The 17,500-nt window shown below is 44.8% G+C and overlaps 1 long non-coding RNA gene across 2 annotated transcripts in view; it reads left to right on the forward strand.

Annotated features, from left to right (window-relative positions):
• Positions 1–17,500, forward strand: part of LOC147025153 (uncharacterized) — a 134,139-nt gene that overhangs the window by 91,739 nt on the left and 24,900 nt on the right. For both annotated transcript variants that reach the window (XR_015058855.1, XR_015058854.1), the window contains exon 4: positions 9,480–9,542. This is a non-coding gene — a long non-coding RNA (uncharacterized LOC147025153). The remainder of the gene's footprint in view (positions 1–9,479; positions 9,543–17,500) is intronic.

Genomic DNA, 17,500 nt, shown 5'->3' on the forward strand with positions numbered 1-17,500 from the left:
GGCACCCAAGGATGGCACTCGAGTCAGATTCTGCAACCGGTCCAGACGGCATCAGCCCACGTGTCCTCAAAGCCTGCTCTTCTGCTCTTGCTCACCCTCTCTCTGTTCTATTCACCCTCTCATTTTCCCAAGGTCATCTGCCATCTGCTTGGAAATCTGCTAACATCACTGCCCTGCATAAAAAAGGTGCAAAAACAGATCCCTGTAACTACAGACCAATCAGCCTTCTCCCAATCATCAGCAAGGTTATGGAATCCATCATTGCTTCAGACATGAAATCCTTCCTCTTCTCCAATGGCTTGATTTCCAATCATCAATTTGGTTTCAGACCAGGTCACTCTACCCTGGATATGCTGCTACTGCTCTCCCATCAATGGATGGAGGTCCTCAATGCCAGACAGGAAATCCGAGCCGTATCCCTGGACATATCACGTGCTTTTGACACAGTCTGGCACCCTGCCCTACTCACCAAACTCTCTTCCCATGGTATTCAAGGCCATCTCCACTCATGGCTCGCAGACTTCCTCTCCTGTCGCAGTCAACGTGTGGCCCTAAATGGAGTTCTTTCATCCCCTCTTCCTGTGCAGGCTGGAGTTCCTCAAGGTAGCGTTCTGGGCCCTGTTCTTTTTCTGGTTTTCATCAATGATCTCTCGGACTCTCTGGAAAATCCTCTATTTCTCTTTGCCGATGACTCCACCCTCTGCCGTACCATCTGTCATCCCTCAGACCGGCAAGCAGCAGCTTCTTCGCTCACTGCAGATCTGGATAAAATCACAAACTGGTCCAACACGTGGAACATGTCTTTCAATCCACACAAATCTCACACTCTCACTATGTCTCTTCGAAAGGACCGTTTACAAAACCCCCCATCCACTTTCTCAACAATCCTCTGGAAGAAGTCTTTTCTTTCAAGCTTCTGGGTCTCACTATCTGCCATGACCTTTCCTGGGAAAGTCACATTTCCAACCTTGCCTCAAAAGCCAGTCGCCGACTGGGAATCCTCCGTCGTGCAAAGTCCTTCCTCGGCCCTCTTGAGCTCCTGACCACTTACAAAGCTTTTGTCCGTAGCCTGATGGAGTACTGCTCTCCCCTCTGGGCTGGTGCTCCTGCCTCCCACCTTTCTCGACTTCACGCTGTCGAAACCAGGGCTTTTAAGATCATTGGCATCTCCCGCAATGAAGCTGAGTCTTTGGGCCTCTCACTCAATCACCGCAGGTTGGTCGGTGGTCTTTCTGTCTTCTACCGACTCCTCTCCAGCCTTGCCCCCCTGCTCTCTCTGCGATTTGTCCCAACCACATTTCCACAGGGCGCTCAAGGTCCGCCAACAACCCCCTTCTGGTAAAACTACCAAAATCACGAATCACTGCTCATCTTCACTCTTTCATTCCTCTTTTTTCCCGCCTTTGGAATAAACTTCCTCACTCTATTCTTTCCCATTCTTCCCTCCAGGCTTTCAAAACAGCTGTTCACCACCACCTCTTATCTTCCCCCATCCAAATCCTCGATATTTTCTACCCCCGATAATCCACCCATGCCCACTTCCTTCAATTCTCCTGCTTTCCTTCCTGAAAGTCCCTGTAATGTCCATCTTCTCCTCGCCATGTTCCCCGTCCCATCCCCATCCCTCTCCCTTCCACAGTTCACCTGTGTCTGTTCCCCAATGTTTTGTCCCTTCCACTCCCACCCCTCTTGTCTCATGCCTCCTTGCTGTGAGTTGTGTGTTAGCTCTCATACGAGCCTCGACCAAGGTATACAAAAAAAAAAAAAAAAAAAAAAAAAAAAAAAAAAAAAAAAAAAAAAAAAAAGGAGTGATGAATCCTTCATCTCATAATACGCTCGTTGACCAGTGTTACCTCAATTATCATTGGAGTCAGCTTATTAGACACAGATACAGCAACTCCTTGGGCATGGTAACTGTCAGAGCGACCAGACCAATAGTAGGTGAAACCACCCACCATGATCTCGCCACTCTTCGGTTTCTGAACCTCAGATAGTGCTGCAATACCGATATCCAAACGCTTGAGCTCAGATGATAACAGAGACAGGTGGTCGTCCTCTCTTTGGGATAGGACATTCCAGGAACCCACCCGAAGCGACCGCCTCAGGATAACCCAAGAAGTCGGCCGTCTGGTGGACAACACCTCAGCACCACTCCAACACATACTACCGCAATCTGACCTGGGAAGGTTACCCCATGGTTTCTCTCCTATCATCAAAGATTGGGTGTCCCCAAGGCTTTACCCCAGTTCCATCATGTGGTGAGCTGTCCTACGAAGGGCAGCTGCACAAGAGGTACTTCCACAGAGTGGGTTTTTCAGATTTTTTTTGTGCTTTTGGTATGTGTTACGGAATGAAGGGTTTTACGGTGGCAGGAGTGCAAATCCTGCCATCGCCCTCCTCATAAAAAGTAACCCAACTGCAGGAGGACGTCCACAGACACAGTGGGGCACTAGATTTGGATGGCCATTGACAGGTTTTGTTCTTCATCCTGCTGGGTGTCCATGTCATACACCCTCCTCACCAAGAAACTTGTTGGGTGAGATGGTTTATTCGCTGACAACCTGACCATGGAACAGGTTCGTACAGGTTGACATGTAACCTGGAGCATCACAGATCTAATCTGATCTGACCAGGCTCCAGGTCAGTTGTGTTTTGTATATATTTGTGTGTTTATGTATACATTCGTGTGTGTGTGTGTGTGTGTGTTTGTGTCTGTGCGCACACGTGTGTGTATGTGTGTGTGTGTGTGTGTGTGTGTGTGTGTGTATGTATGTATGTATGCATATATATATATATATATATATATATATATATATATATATATATATATTGTTGTGGTTGCCGGGTTCGGTGGCGAGGATGACCGCTAGATGGAGCAGTTGGGCCGTCTCCCACCGAACACCCGGAATTGAAGGTCATCGCTCCGGATAACTCCGAAGCCGACGGGTCACTTTATCAATGGTGGTCGCCAATATTTCGACGGCGTGGGGTTGGGTTTATTTGTCTATTCCAATTTAACTAAGTACCCACGCCATTTAACTACCGGGGAAGCCACACCCTCGGCCGGCTTTGTCTGAACCGAGTTGCTGTCACCGACTCGGATCCGGCGTAACCGAGCAGGAATTACCAAAGCCGCGCCGGTCCAAATAACAATTTACGGCACAATCGGTCTCCCTAATTCTCAAGCCCGAACCATACTGGGTCAATGAAAGAAAACACAGACAACAAACTAGAACATTTAACAGTTATTTATTTACAATAGGCAAGAGGGAGGGAGACACAGAGCAGACTTACTCACGAATATAAATGCAGGCAAATGTACAATGGCAATCACTTAACAGTTTTACTTGCAGACTGGCCACAGACACAGACACACACACACACACACACCCAAAAAGAAATGGAGCCGGCTGGCCTTTATTGGACCCTCCAGCTGCGGAGGATAGGCAAGCTGGGGGTCAGAGTCTGGTCGGGTACCTGGCCGCCTCGTAAGGTTTTACCGACTCGCACTTATGGAGCTTGGAATCCGTGGAAGGGAACGGGGATCCCCAGCTCGAGCGCTCCAACACAACCCACCACGGTGGGACTCAAATCCACGAACCAGTATCCAACGAGTGCAGCCAGGATCCTATGAACGACCCAGCCAGCCACGATATTGACCAACGACTAGGAGAGCCCAGAAAACCAGAAGCAAGGAATGACCTCCAAGGAACTAAGGAACCCCCACACACACATACACACACCTTCGAGCACCTCGAGATCCTTCTTATCCCTCCCCCGTGCGGGGTGGAGGGATCCGCTCTCTGGTAACTCGCCCCTCGATTGGACGGGGCGTTTCGGGTGTCGTGGTGGCTAGCCGTGATTGGAGGAGGAGGGGCGTGTCGGCGTCTCAGCGCTCCTCCTCCGAGAGAGGCTCTTTTGCCTTCCCCAGTGTTGACAGGGGAGACATTCTTTCTTGACGGGGCGGAGTTGGAGCTGAAGCGATCTCACCCCTGATGGGAGGAGGGGGACAGTCCATCTTGCTGAGGTGGAGTCGGCTCTGAAGCGATGGAAACTCCATCTACGTTCGTGGTCTTGAACACGTGCATAATGGAGCTGAAGGAGTGGAGAGGATTGATGTAGTAAACGAACTCAAAAGAATCTCGCAGCGCAAACATTAAATTCCCGTTAGACCTGAGGGAGGGATTCTAACTATCCACATATATTAATAAAATAACTAAACTTTGGGTCAAATGTATGTGTGAATGTGAATGTTTTCCAGATTCGTGACAATATATATGTATATATGTGTGGACAGATATGTTAATAATCAGTACACACACATATATATATATATATATATATATATATATATATATATATATATATATATATATATATATATATATATATATATATATATATATATATATATATATATATATATATATATATATATATATATATTAGCCTGGTGTGTTGGCGCAGTGGTTAGGGCAGTAGCTTGGGAACCAAAAGGTCCTAAGTTCAAGCCCCGTTGGGCCACTGAATTAATACACCAGGGGGTTGACTCAGCCTGTCATCCTTCCGAGGTCGGCGAAATGAGTACCAGTGTACTGGGCCGGTGTATACCCCGGTTAAAATAGGTGTACCATATCCCTGTGTCGTAAGAGGCGACCAGGGTTGCGTCAGGAAGGGCATCCGGCGTAAAACATGTGCCAAATCACTATGAGGATCATACGGATCATCCGCTGTGGCGACCCCTAACGGGAGCAGCCGAAAGAAGAAGAAGATATATATATATATATATATATATATATAGATATATATGTATGATTATATGTTTGTATTTGCGTATATATATATATATATATATATATATATATATATATATATATATATATATATATATATATATATATATATATATATATATATATTGTTGTGGTTGACGAAATTCACAAACCACCATTCAGGTCCCTTAGGTGAGATATCTTGGTAAGTATATGTGTAGTTAGGCCCAAACCCGTTGTTTAGAGGGAATAAATGTCAGTCATGCGGGCTGCGACCCTTTTAGATAGCCGTTTTTCTTTTACTATCTTTATTTTGGACCAGCCGCCATTACTACCACCACCAACCACGTCTCAACAGCCATCACACAACAACCACCAACCGCAACACCGCTTCACAACAACAGCCACGACCTTTACCGTCACAACTCGCCCTCGCAACCATCGCATCACCGTCATTCCCACCCCGCTTGTGGGCACCGATACTGGACTCGTGCAGGGCGCGCACCGAGCAGCGTGTTCAGAAACATCACAGACTTTCTGAAGAAAACGGATCAAAAACGACTCGCGCCCACTTCTGTTCTGTCCTATCGGTGAGCGTGCGGCGATTTGGCCCCGCCTCCAGGGCGTTGGAGTGTGGTCGCTATATGCAAATTCATGGATCAAAAAGCATTCACGCCCACTTTTCCTCGGTCCAATGGGGAGCCAGTTAGAGGTGAAGGGTCGGAGGTAAAGAGTCAAAGGTGAAGGGGCGAAGCCACGGGGATATAAGGGGCTGCGTTCGTCAGTCAAGTCAGTCAAAGGAGTTCGCAGTTGGGAGTTCGCGGAGCCAGTGAAGAGTTGGGACGGGTCAAGAGAGGAGACGGAGAGGGCGATTGGACGAAGCTGTGGAGAGGCGGCGGCGGCGAAGGCGGTTGAGGGGGTGCTCGCGTCGTAGTCGGGGAGCTGCGGAGGGAGAGGCCGGCGGCGCGACCGAGGTCGTGGTGGAGACGCTCGTCGCGGGACCCGAGACAGGGAGATATCCTCCCTTCCCCCGAGCATCAACAACCCCCTCCTGTTTCCCCCTGCGCTGAGATAGTGCGACAAGGGGGCCCCTTTCCCACCCCCTACCAGTCACTGTCCGCGAGGCCCGCGGAGTTGGGGTGCCACCGCCACTTTGCGTCTCATCATCAGACGGGTAGGCCCGACGCGGTCTCGGCCCAGGCCCGCCTCATCCTTGAGGGTGGTCCTTTTCTTTTGCTTTGGGTATATGTGTTGTCGGCGCCGTCTGTGAAGTAAAATTGTATAAGTGTTGCCGTGTGCTCGGTAGTCGGATAGCTCTGCATTGTCTTCTTCTTTTATATTTGCTTTTTGTGTAATATTGTGTGTTTCTTCTCCTTTTACATTTGCTTTTGGTGTAATTGTATATGTGTGCTTTCCGTGTGCCATCGCGAAATAAATGTGAATTATGTTGAACTGTTTTCCCGTTTTGCTTCGTCTTTTCTTTCATTGAATCTCCATCCTGCTTCACGTAAAGGGTTGGTCGTGGGCTGAATACGCCCGATAATTAATCGAACCGTCGAGGCCGACGATAACACCGCTCGGTTATCCCGATAGTACGGAACGGGTCGCTTAAAGTGGGCCGTGTCCGAAGTCGACCTGCGGCGAGGTGCGATCGCCCGGTCTACCCTCCGTGTGGGTACTTAGGTAGGTCGAATTTGGCGAGCAACCCTATCCCACGCGTGGGGCCGATTGGCACGATCGTTGGGAATTGGGAAGGGAAGCACACGAATTGGGAAGCATTGCTACAGTGCGTGGAAGAGCACAGGAAGCTTTACCCAGACGATACAAAACAAACGCTATGTTCTCAATAAGATATCTGTGCGGTTGCTTGTCTGCAAGATTGTTATGTTGTCATATATGAAAACCATGTCGCTTAAAACATATTTTGTTGTTCTCATAATTAATTGATCATGCTCTCATTTGTCATTAATAATGTCTTTATGAAAAACGCTACTACTGATATTCTGTAAATGCCGAACAATGTGCAGTGCAATAATTGTCAAAATATGGGATTTTCAGTGAAATTCCAAAATGGCAACCCCTTCTCAAAATGTCGGGACAAGTTGTGAATAATATTTACGGGTACTTACTATCATACTGGTGCCTACTGAATTGCATGCGGCCATCTAAACACAGAGAAATATATTTTTAAAAATATTCAAAAATCAATATTATTTCCAAACATATGGATTGTTCCTGAATTTTCAAAATGGCGGCCTGCGGTCAAAAAACGGGAGAAAATTTTCAAACTTTGGTCGATCACCTATCTTCACTAGTGGAATCGATACACACATAGTGCTTCATTCCAGCAACTACTTTTGCAAAAGTGGTACACCCTAATATATATATATATATATATATATATATATATAAATATATATATATATATATATATATATATATATATATATATATATATACTGTATATATATAATTCCAGCAACGTGTGTGTGTGTGTGTGTGTGTTTGTGTGTGTGTGTGTGACCGTGACCGCTGTTTCTCAACAACCACTGGTCCGATCTGATTGAAACTTAACAGGTATATTGCTGGGGCCCTGTGGATGTGCCTTTTCAAGGTTTGATATTAATCGGAAAAGTGCTTCCCAAGTTATGGCCATTTATTTACCAACCAATGAAAGGACACGTTGCTGTGTAGGCGTGGCTGCGTAGGCCGGTGCTCGGCTGGCCGACGATGACGTCACGTGCCATGCCGGTTACCGTGGCGTAGGAGTGGCAATAGTCAATGGCAGCGAATGTCATGGCAAGCAAAGACAGGGAGGTAAACTTGACTTTAATTTGGATTTTAATTAACTCTGTGTGTGTAAGTATCACAGCAGTTGTTACTTCAATGCAAGTGATAATTCGTGGAATGCTTGTGAACATTCCGTACGGGCACGCACCACTTCCGGATAGTGATGACTTAATGTATTCTAATAATTTCTCGATTTCTGATGCGCATTTATAGATAAACACAATGCCCCAATCCAGTCGTCGTTTACGAGAGCGAAGGAAAGGCCTGTGTGGTTGTTTGAAGGTTTTTCTTTGGGGGCGGGGGGGGGGGAGTGGGTTGCATGTTCGGGCATGCGAGAGCGAAGGAACGGCCTGTGTGTTTGTTTCTGGCTCGCGGTTTGAAAGTTTTTTGTTTTTTTTGCACGTACAGCCACGCACATACAGACACGTATGTACGGGTACGTACTAGTATATATGTATATATCTATATCTATCTATATATATATATATATATGTATATATACATATGTATGTGTGTGTATATATGTACGTGTGTAAAGATATATGTGTATATATATATATATATATATATATATATATATATATATATATATATATATATATATATATATATATATATATATATATATATATATATATATATATATATATATATATATATATATATATATGTATATATACATATATACTAGTACGTGCCCGTACATACGTGTCTGTATGTGCGTGGCTGTACGTGCAAAAATGTACATATGTATGTGTGTGTATATATGTACGTGTGTAAAGATATATGTGTATATATATATATATATATATATATATATATATATATATATATATATATATATATATATATATATATATATTTAGATATAGATATAGATATATACATATATACTAGTACGTGCCCGTACATACGTGTCTGTATGTGCAAAAATGTACATATGTATGTGTGTGTATATATGTACGTGTGTAAAGATATATGTGTATATGTATATATATATATATATGTATATATATATATATATGTATATATATATGTATATATATATATATGTATATATATATATATATATATATATATATATATATATATATATATCTATATATATATTTATATATATATATATATATATATATATATATATATACACACACACACACACACACACACACACACACACACGCACATACATATGTACATATTCATGTGTGTATGTATATATTTGTGTGTGTATGTATATATTCATGTGTCTTTGTGGTCATAATGCATAACATCACATTCTCTTTCCTAACTCCCATACCCTCCTTCCTCGTTCCCCCCTTTCTCACTCCCCTCCTCGCCTCCCCCCTCCCCCGCTTTCCTCTTCCCCCTGTCTTTGTATTCTCATCACGGAAGTGACGGGTAATATTTGCTTGTCAGGAATGAAAGCGAAAATAGAAAGAAAAGGTTACAAAACAAGTCAAGACATAAGAAATGGCAACAAAGACGAGCGTATTTCACAGCGCTCGCTTATTATTGACATATCTGTAATGATTGGATTAACTACTCAGATGGAAGGAAGAAACTTCAACCAAAATTGATGTGCGTGCGAGGTGGTGGGAGGAGGGTGTGGAGGGGTGTGGAGGGACGTGGAGGGGTTTGAGGAGTTTGGAGTGGTGGGTCAAGAATTCCACCTCTTATACGCATGTCAAATGTAAATAGCCCTTCACAACATGCTGGGTATTGGCACTATATTCCCAATGGGATAACTTCTCATCAAACTACCAAGTCCTCCAAGTGACGTTAACAAATCGAGGGAAACACCACCCTCACAATGGGGTTCAAGCCCACATATTCACAATTGATTTATTTTCCCATCTCTAATTGTGATGTTCCCACGAGTTTGAGAGGTTAAAGATTTGTTTTCTTTCTTAACAGACTGCTGTGAGTTCGATTCCCTGAGGACTGCTCACTCCGGCTGACCCACACTTGGTGAGCATGGTGAGTTTGCCAAACACCGCTCAATATGACCTGAACGGGCAAGGCCTTCATCCTGCACTGCCCACTTTCGTGTGTGTGTGTGTGTGTGTGTGTGTGTGTGTGTGTGTGTGTGTGTGTGTGTGTGTGTGTGTGTGTGTGTGTGTGTGTGTGTGTGCATAGTCACTCATAAATACAAGATTTTATTGAATATGGCAATTCAAAAACAAAATCCCCATTGACATTCCACCGCGGTCGCAATGAAAGATGGCGCTGCCAGATACGAGGTCCACTGGCCGTGCGATCGGATCGTGTACGACTGTACGTGGTAAACACAGACCCAGCACTGCTGCCGCGTTTCCGATAGATTTATTGACCTCTCCGGTTGTGGTGAGCAGAAGTACAGGACATAAAGCTTCCTTCGACACTGCAGCCCATGAGCTCTTACCTTTTGCCTTTTGCTAAATCAATTGGTCCCCACATGAAGCATATAATAATGACTCTTCAATAAGTATGGACTTGGGTTTCTTCACCGGCCCTCATGAATCCCACCTTATTGTGGGGTCGACTGGGGAAGGTGTTTTTTTTGTGGAGTTAAAACCTCCACGAAGCGACTGGCCATGCCTGACGTTCGGCCTCAGGTGGCAGCAATTTGGAATTTGTTTCGGGTTCCGGCGATAACTTTCCTATCCTTTACGAAAGAAATCGTGGGATCTTAAACTATTTGCGAACTATTTTGCAGGCATGTGACCACCACAACCCCAGCTCTGCCTATTAAAGGGCCTTGTGATTTAATGATTTCTTCAACCCAAGCGGTAACCATACCACAAAGCACAACATTGAGGAAATCCACCAAGTCCACGTCGAAAACATCAGCAGCTGCTTTCCTTTGAGCCATGGACAAAAGGGACGTCGAGAAAAGGCCCGTTTGATGCAAAAACAACAAGATGACGGCCTTCTGCACGAAACGTCAGCTTTTCCACTCCAGGAATCGTCTGCAGGCCGAGTGAGTAATTTTTATTATCAGTTTATTTGCACAAAAGATACGAAAAGGGATAACTACATATCCTCCTGAAGGTATTAGGCCTTTTATGGCCTTGTGAGTAGAATCAGGCAGTCCCACTGAAAAATGGAGGGAACTTTCATTGTGCTAAAGTTTGAACCGCTTGGATACGCCGACACCCCCAAAATGATGTAACGCAGATGCAGTGTTGGAAAAAGTCTAACTGCAAGCCTGTGCATATATAACCTCGTATTGACTTTGCTGCCAACAAAATCTGCCTCAATCCATCATCCTGAGCCCTCTGGCCGGGTAGAGGGCTGGGAGTGGAGGTGGAAGGCTTGGGGGGTGGAGCGTTTTCTGAGTCGTTCTGTGGAGTCCTCCCTCACACAGTGCCCATAAAATGTCCCGCGAAGAGCAGATGCCGTTCTACGGATGTTGTGGCCTGAGGAAGGTGTCTGTATTTCCTGTGGTAGGATCAAATGGCGGCCTTGCTTCCGTTCTATGAAAGGCATTGTAAGGTATTGGTGAACCACAGCCGCAGGGAGGCAATGAAGTAAAGTCAGAAATAAATAATAAACTCGAATACAGTGCAGTACAAGTTTGGGTGGGCCTGGACTGTACATTATACCTGTTTGTCCATTGCCTACTGATGTCCTTGCAATTCGCGTTAAAGTACATTGAAATCTCCGAATATCTCTGCCATGCCTGCGATGATATATATCTACAAGCTCCTTCATGAGCCTCAGATCAATGTAAAAACTAGGGTAGGTGAGGACATACCTCCACCAAGCTGATAAGTTTACGTTTTCGAACCCACTGATGGGTCGGATCTGGAGCCAGACCTGAAGCAAAATCAAATCGGCTTGTTCTTGTCACCAACCCAACTCGTCCACAACTTTTTGAAATATCATGCTATACATAGTTTTTGGTTCCATCTCCCAATAGTGAGGAATGGCTTAAAAAATTTCAAAATTTCACGGATGCAGTTTCAGATTCAGATCTTCACCAAAATCGAGTGTGTGGTCATATGGCAGCTTAGCTGCCAGGGTAGCCATCATTTCTTGAAGCATGACTGTGTCGCTGATGCAGTGCCCCTTGACCAGTGCACACACTGGAACAGGTACTCATTTTGCCGACCTCGGAAGGACGACAGGCTGAGTCACCCCCTGGTGTATTAATTCAGCGGCCGACGGGGCTTTAACTCAGGACCCTAGGATCCCAAGCCGCCACCCTAACCACTGAGCCAACACCAGGTTAGACCAAAATCGAGTCAATTCGTCCTTGTCACACACACACCAAACCTGTCCATAAAATTGTATCTGAATCTGTCTACAACATTTTGAGATATCCTGCTCACATGCAGACAAACAGCCTCCCCCCCCCACCCCTCACGCTGCCTTCCCCTCCCCTCTGGCTACCTTCCCTTATGCTATCCTTCTCCCAAACACCCTGAACCACCATACAACTCTGTGGAGTCGAGGAGATCAAGGGGTGTCAAAGAATGTGCGAATTGGACAAATGAAAGCTTTTTTTTGTAAGCAGTCAGAACTGCTGTTTGGATCAATTCCACAATTCATCTCTGGTTAAAAGATTCTAGAACTTATCGTATGTATGGAAATTAAATAAAGGCACGGACACTGGCACAGCTTTTTTGATGATTGAAGGAAAACGCCCTTCGTTCCCTTCCCCTTCCCTCACACCTACCTCCTCCCAAAGCCCCCCCCCCTCTGCCACCCACTCCTCACGGACATCTCTGGGTGGTGTCCGGGCATTGTTTAGTATGACCCATTTGAACGTGCTGTTTTAATGTACCCAAATTCGTTCAATCCTGTACTAATGGTGGCAGAAGGGGACCATTCCCCTCTCCCACTGCTTTCCCTCAAGTCCCCCTATTAAACACATGTCAAGAACGCCCCCCTTCTCCCCCACCACCCCTCTCTCTCACCCATCCTCCTTGCTCTATTCTCCCTCCCAGAGTGTATAGCGACGTGTGGTGAGGCCTCGCACTCCCCCCACTTCCATACTCTCCCAAGTTTCTAGCTCCCCTTTCCCCACCGCTCCTTGCTCCTCCTCCCCTCCGATCTCGCCGCCCCCCCCAATCTTAATATTCCCATCAGTGAAGCGACGGGTTGTATTTGCTATCTGAATAATAAATGTTACCGTTCGAACAGCTACATTAAAAATCGAGATCCCACCTCTTCTTCCTCAATCCCTGGAACACGGGCTTTTAAAACATTCAAAATTGTGATCAAAGGAACAATTTTTTGTTCCAAGTAAATCAATTATTAGCTTCCAGCCAAGTAAATCGATTACTACCATTCCAACAACACAATATTTACTGTATTATTGTATGCCAGGAGAAAGTCTTTTGAATAATAAAGCATTACAGACAGATTATTCACTTACCAAGTGAGAGTGAAATCTTTGACTTTCTGTAAATTAATGTAGTCACCAATATTTTTTTCAGATGAATATGTACCAGGTTTCATGATTGGTTAATACAGACTCAATATTGAATGAAAGAGCAAAATTGAAGCATTTTTCTCTGCAAGATGGAGGTTCATGGAAGAGCAAGGTGACAGAGGGCATGAACTGATTGGAAGGCAGCAGGGATAACCTCACCCCCTCACCCCTCACCCCCAAACAAGCAAAGGAATAAGAAAACAGGAAAAGAGGAAAGAAGAGGGAGGCAAACAAGTAAGATGGTTGGGTTAGAAAATGTTAATGGGGATAATAAAGATCATGCATCAGAATAGGACATGACAAGAGATGATGGGTGGTGCACTGCTTGCGTAAAGCCTTGGAGTGAAGATGAGACAAAACAGCATCTGGAAGATGGTTCCAAAACTGGCAGAAATGAGGCATAAAAGAGTTGAGGTGTGCAGTCTGCCTGCATTTTGGAAGATTAACCAGGAAGGGGTTAGTGGAAGAACATGTGCATGTTGGAGTAAACAGGGAAGGTCGGAGGAATGAAAGAGCAGAGGGAGCTAGACTGGAGGGGTAAGGGGGGGGGAGGGGGGAAGGGGTTGGCAATATAGAAAAACAAAAACAAAAACAGAGGCCAACAACCTGTCTGCGGTGTGAAAGCAACGGGTCTTGTGCGTCGTTGTCATCATGAAAGATTCCAGTTATGTTGAGAGTTTTAGATTCCACATAAACAGCAGTGGTTGAAGAGTGTGTGTGTGTGTGTGTGTGTGTGTGTGTGTGTGTGTGTGTGTGTGTGTGTGTGTGTGTGTGTGTGTGTGTGTGTGTGTGTGTGTGTGTGTGTGTGTGTGTGTGTGTGTGTGTTTTAGTGTATTGGGGGGGGTGGGAGATATGATTCTGGTGCTTCAGCCCATAAGGGAGAAAGTTAGTGCAAACTGCAAAGTTTCAAATATCCGCAACAATTATGTTTTCTGACATCTTTTCTCGAACTTCGTTTATCCACCGACAACTTGATGTGAACATTTTTTCATCCATGCTCCATCTGCACACTTCTAATGTGTCCACAGGCTCTCGAGACCTGCAGACACTCGCCAACATACAAAAGCTGTGTTCACACGGCACAATAAAGACTGAGCCAACATCATGTAGAGTTTCGCACTTTTCTTGGAATCCGTGTCAAACTCCCAAAGCTGATCTTCTCTCTCTTTCTCTTTTTCAAAGACGGCATGCATCCGAGTCACTCATTTTTCATGGTCTTGAGGATTGATTCCTATTTTGGTCAATTTTTATCAATGGAGATGTGACTACTGAGTGAAGTTGTTCACAGCAAATGTGTATTAGACTGGGATTAAATTCTGAATCCAGCACGCTGTTTACATCACCGCTTTGGTGTGACTGTATAACTGACGCTCCTGCACAATTAGGAAGGAATTTGAAAATTGGCCAGGGAAGATGGCCCACTCTTTCCAAAAGGCTATGTGGGGGTTTGAACATCTAAACAACCAATGAAAGAAGAGGGGATGCCCGGCTTAAGCTCCCGATGAAAGATGCATTCATTGATGGAACACTCTGGTTAAGAATCAACAAGGTAACAGTGTAGTAATGTCTGTAATAAAACCCAGATGAGTAGCTCAAATGTGAGTATGCTATCTCTGAGCTATCCTACTATCCCCATTTGGACAATTGATTCAACAACATAGTATGTTCTCTGCTGGATTCAGACTTAGCTTTGGAGAAGTGCGGCAACTTTCCAGGGCACTCTGGGTGCCAGGGACGTCACAAGAATGGTGTTGCCTTCTCACCGCACCCAGTGGGGGCATTTCCTAAGGAGGAATTTCCTCCTCTCCATGGATGCCAACCTATGGAGATTGCCAGTTCTGTTTGTGAAGATCGTGAGGAGGGTTCCCCCAGTTATCCCTCCCCTGTTCCTTCCCGTTCCCACTCTCATTCTCTGAGATTAAGCTCCCCACCCCTCACTTTTGTACCCCCTCCGGGAGCAGTGGGGGTTATAGGGGTTGTGGGGTGGGTAAATTATGGATTTGTTTTTTGATTTTTGGTTTTCTTGCTTTTGATTTCTGCTTTGATTCCTCCTTAACTCTATTGTTTCTGATTATTTTCTCTTGACTTTTGTTTCTGATTCTTGTTTCGATTCTTGCTTTCAGATCTTTGCCTTTGTTTCTTCCTTTTTGATTCCTATCTCTTGATTTCTGTTATTGAGTTTATTGTACAAACTTCTTCACTATTTCTTTTTAATAATAAAAAAGGCTATGGCCATTTAACTGTCAAAATGAAACGTCCCAGAAGATAAAGAAAATATGGTCACATTTGTACATGTGGTGTTTTAAAACAACGCTTCTTACTGCGAAACATCACATCGTCCAGTTTAATAAAATAAATCCAACCCATCCTTTTGGGCGGGGTTTTATACGAATGAATATGTGTGTATGTATGTATTGTATGTATGTATGTATGTATATATATATATATATATATATATATATATATATATATATTTATGTATGTATATAAATATTATGCATACAGACGGACCCCGACATTCGCGGTTCCAACATTCCCGAGTTCCATATATTGTGGGTTCCGTGTATTTGCGGGTTCTGCAGGTTCCATATATTTGTGGGTTTCGTGGGATGTGTGTATTCCTGGGTTGCGTGTATTCGCGATTTCCGTGTATTTGCAGATTCCGCGGGTTGCGTGTATTCCCGGGTTTCGTGTATTCGCGATTTTCGTATATTTGCACATTCCGCGGGTTGCGTGTATTCGCGATTTCCGTGTATTTGCAGATTCCGCGGGTTGCGTGTATTCCCGGGTTTCGTGTATTCGCGATTTTCGTGTATTTGCAGATTCCGCGGGTTGCGTGTATTCGTGGGTTCCGTGTATTCGCAGGTTCCATGTATTTGTGGTTGATAATTTGCGACATGCTCCTACATTTGCGGGAAATTGCCCCACGTATTCACCGTTTTCGTGGCACTGTTTTTTTTTTCACGAGCTGCGATCATACCACAGTTCTAAAACATACTGTATCTTCCACGAGCCATGCACAAAGCAGCTGGATGTACGTACAGTACAATACTGTATGTATGCAAAAAGCATTTCATACATGAGCCGCGAACATGACCTGCTTGCTTGACGTGTATTGTAGCTTCGAGGGATAAACAGTTTCGTGAGATTTTTCACTAGTGTAACACGCCATTCCCCGTGAGTTACTTTCAGAATGAAAACACGAACAGCATCTGTTGATGTATCCAGTTATTACCAGATCGCCACATATGGACATTATACAATGGAAACATTCAGCACATCTTAGTGTAAATCACCATCTTGCTACAAACAGCACCATCTAAGCTGTTGCATTTTTAAAACGCTCAGCATAATCTGCCTGCAGATAGGAAAGACGTCATGTCCTGTTAGTTAGAGACTGGAAACGTTCAGGATATCTATTAGTGTAATTAGCAGCTCGCTCCATCTGGACTAATTACACAATCACATCAATCACCATATCTATTATCAGCTGCCGAATACAGCATCACCAATAAAAAATCCCCCACAAACAATGCACTGACTACTCACCATGTCCTGGATCACCATCATTCACGTCCCATTGCTCCGACCTGTGTATTGCCTCTCGCTCCATTCATTCTTCAAAAATGGCTCCCAAGGATCAGGATAACACCCTGACGGGTATGCCTCTAAGTGGACCACTGATACAGGGGAAGGTGAAGCTCCTGCATGACCATCTTTCTGGAGCGGGTGGTGCAAGCACGAGCGTGGTGGACACAAGTGGCATCTCCAGCCCATTTACAGCGAGCAGGGGGTGGTTCCACTGCTTTAAACTATGATATAATTTGTGCAACATCAAGCTCATCGGGGAGCGTGCCTCCGCGGACAACAATGCGACCAAGGCATTCCCTGCACAACTCGCGAGCCTCATCGAGGAGAAGGGGTACCTGCCAGAGCAGGTCTTTAACACTGATGAGACTGGCATGTTTTGGCAAAATATGCCGAGCAGATTGTTCATCTCACAGCGCAAGAGCAAAGCAGGCAGCTTCAAGGACGCAAATGACCGGGTATCCCTTCTCCTCTGTGCAAATGCCAAAGGGAACTTCATGGTAAAGCCCATGATGCTCTATTGTACCCTGAACCCACATGCGCTGAGTAACAAAAACAAGCAGGTGCTGCCCATGAACTGGAGGGTGAACAGGAAGTCGTGGGTGATGTCTAAACTTTTGATGGACTGGTTTCATGACTGTTTCATTCCTCAGGACGAGAGGTACCTGGCAGGAAAGAACCATTCGTTCAAGGTACTCCAGCTGCTTGACAATGCTCCTGGCCACTCCAGGGACATGAACAGTGCTCAAATGAACATTGAAGTCATGTTCCTGCCGCCGAACACCACCTCCCTCATCCAGTCACTCGACCAGGGGGTAATATCATCATCATCATCATCATCATCATCATCTTGTTTTTAATTTCACAGGATGGTACAGCATGGTTGAGATACTTTAAAATGCTTCTTCTTCTTCTTCTTCTTCTTTCG

This window comes from Eptatretus burgeri, chromosome 6 (assembly GCF_056783735.1).
Source record: "Eptatretus burgeri isolate ZD-2024b chromosome 6, Ebu_testis_v1, whole genome shotgun sequence".
NCBI lineage: Eukaryota > Metazoa > Chordata > Myxini > Myxiniformes > Myxinidae > Eptatretus > Eptatretus burgeri.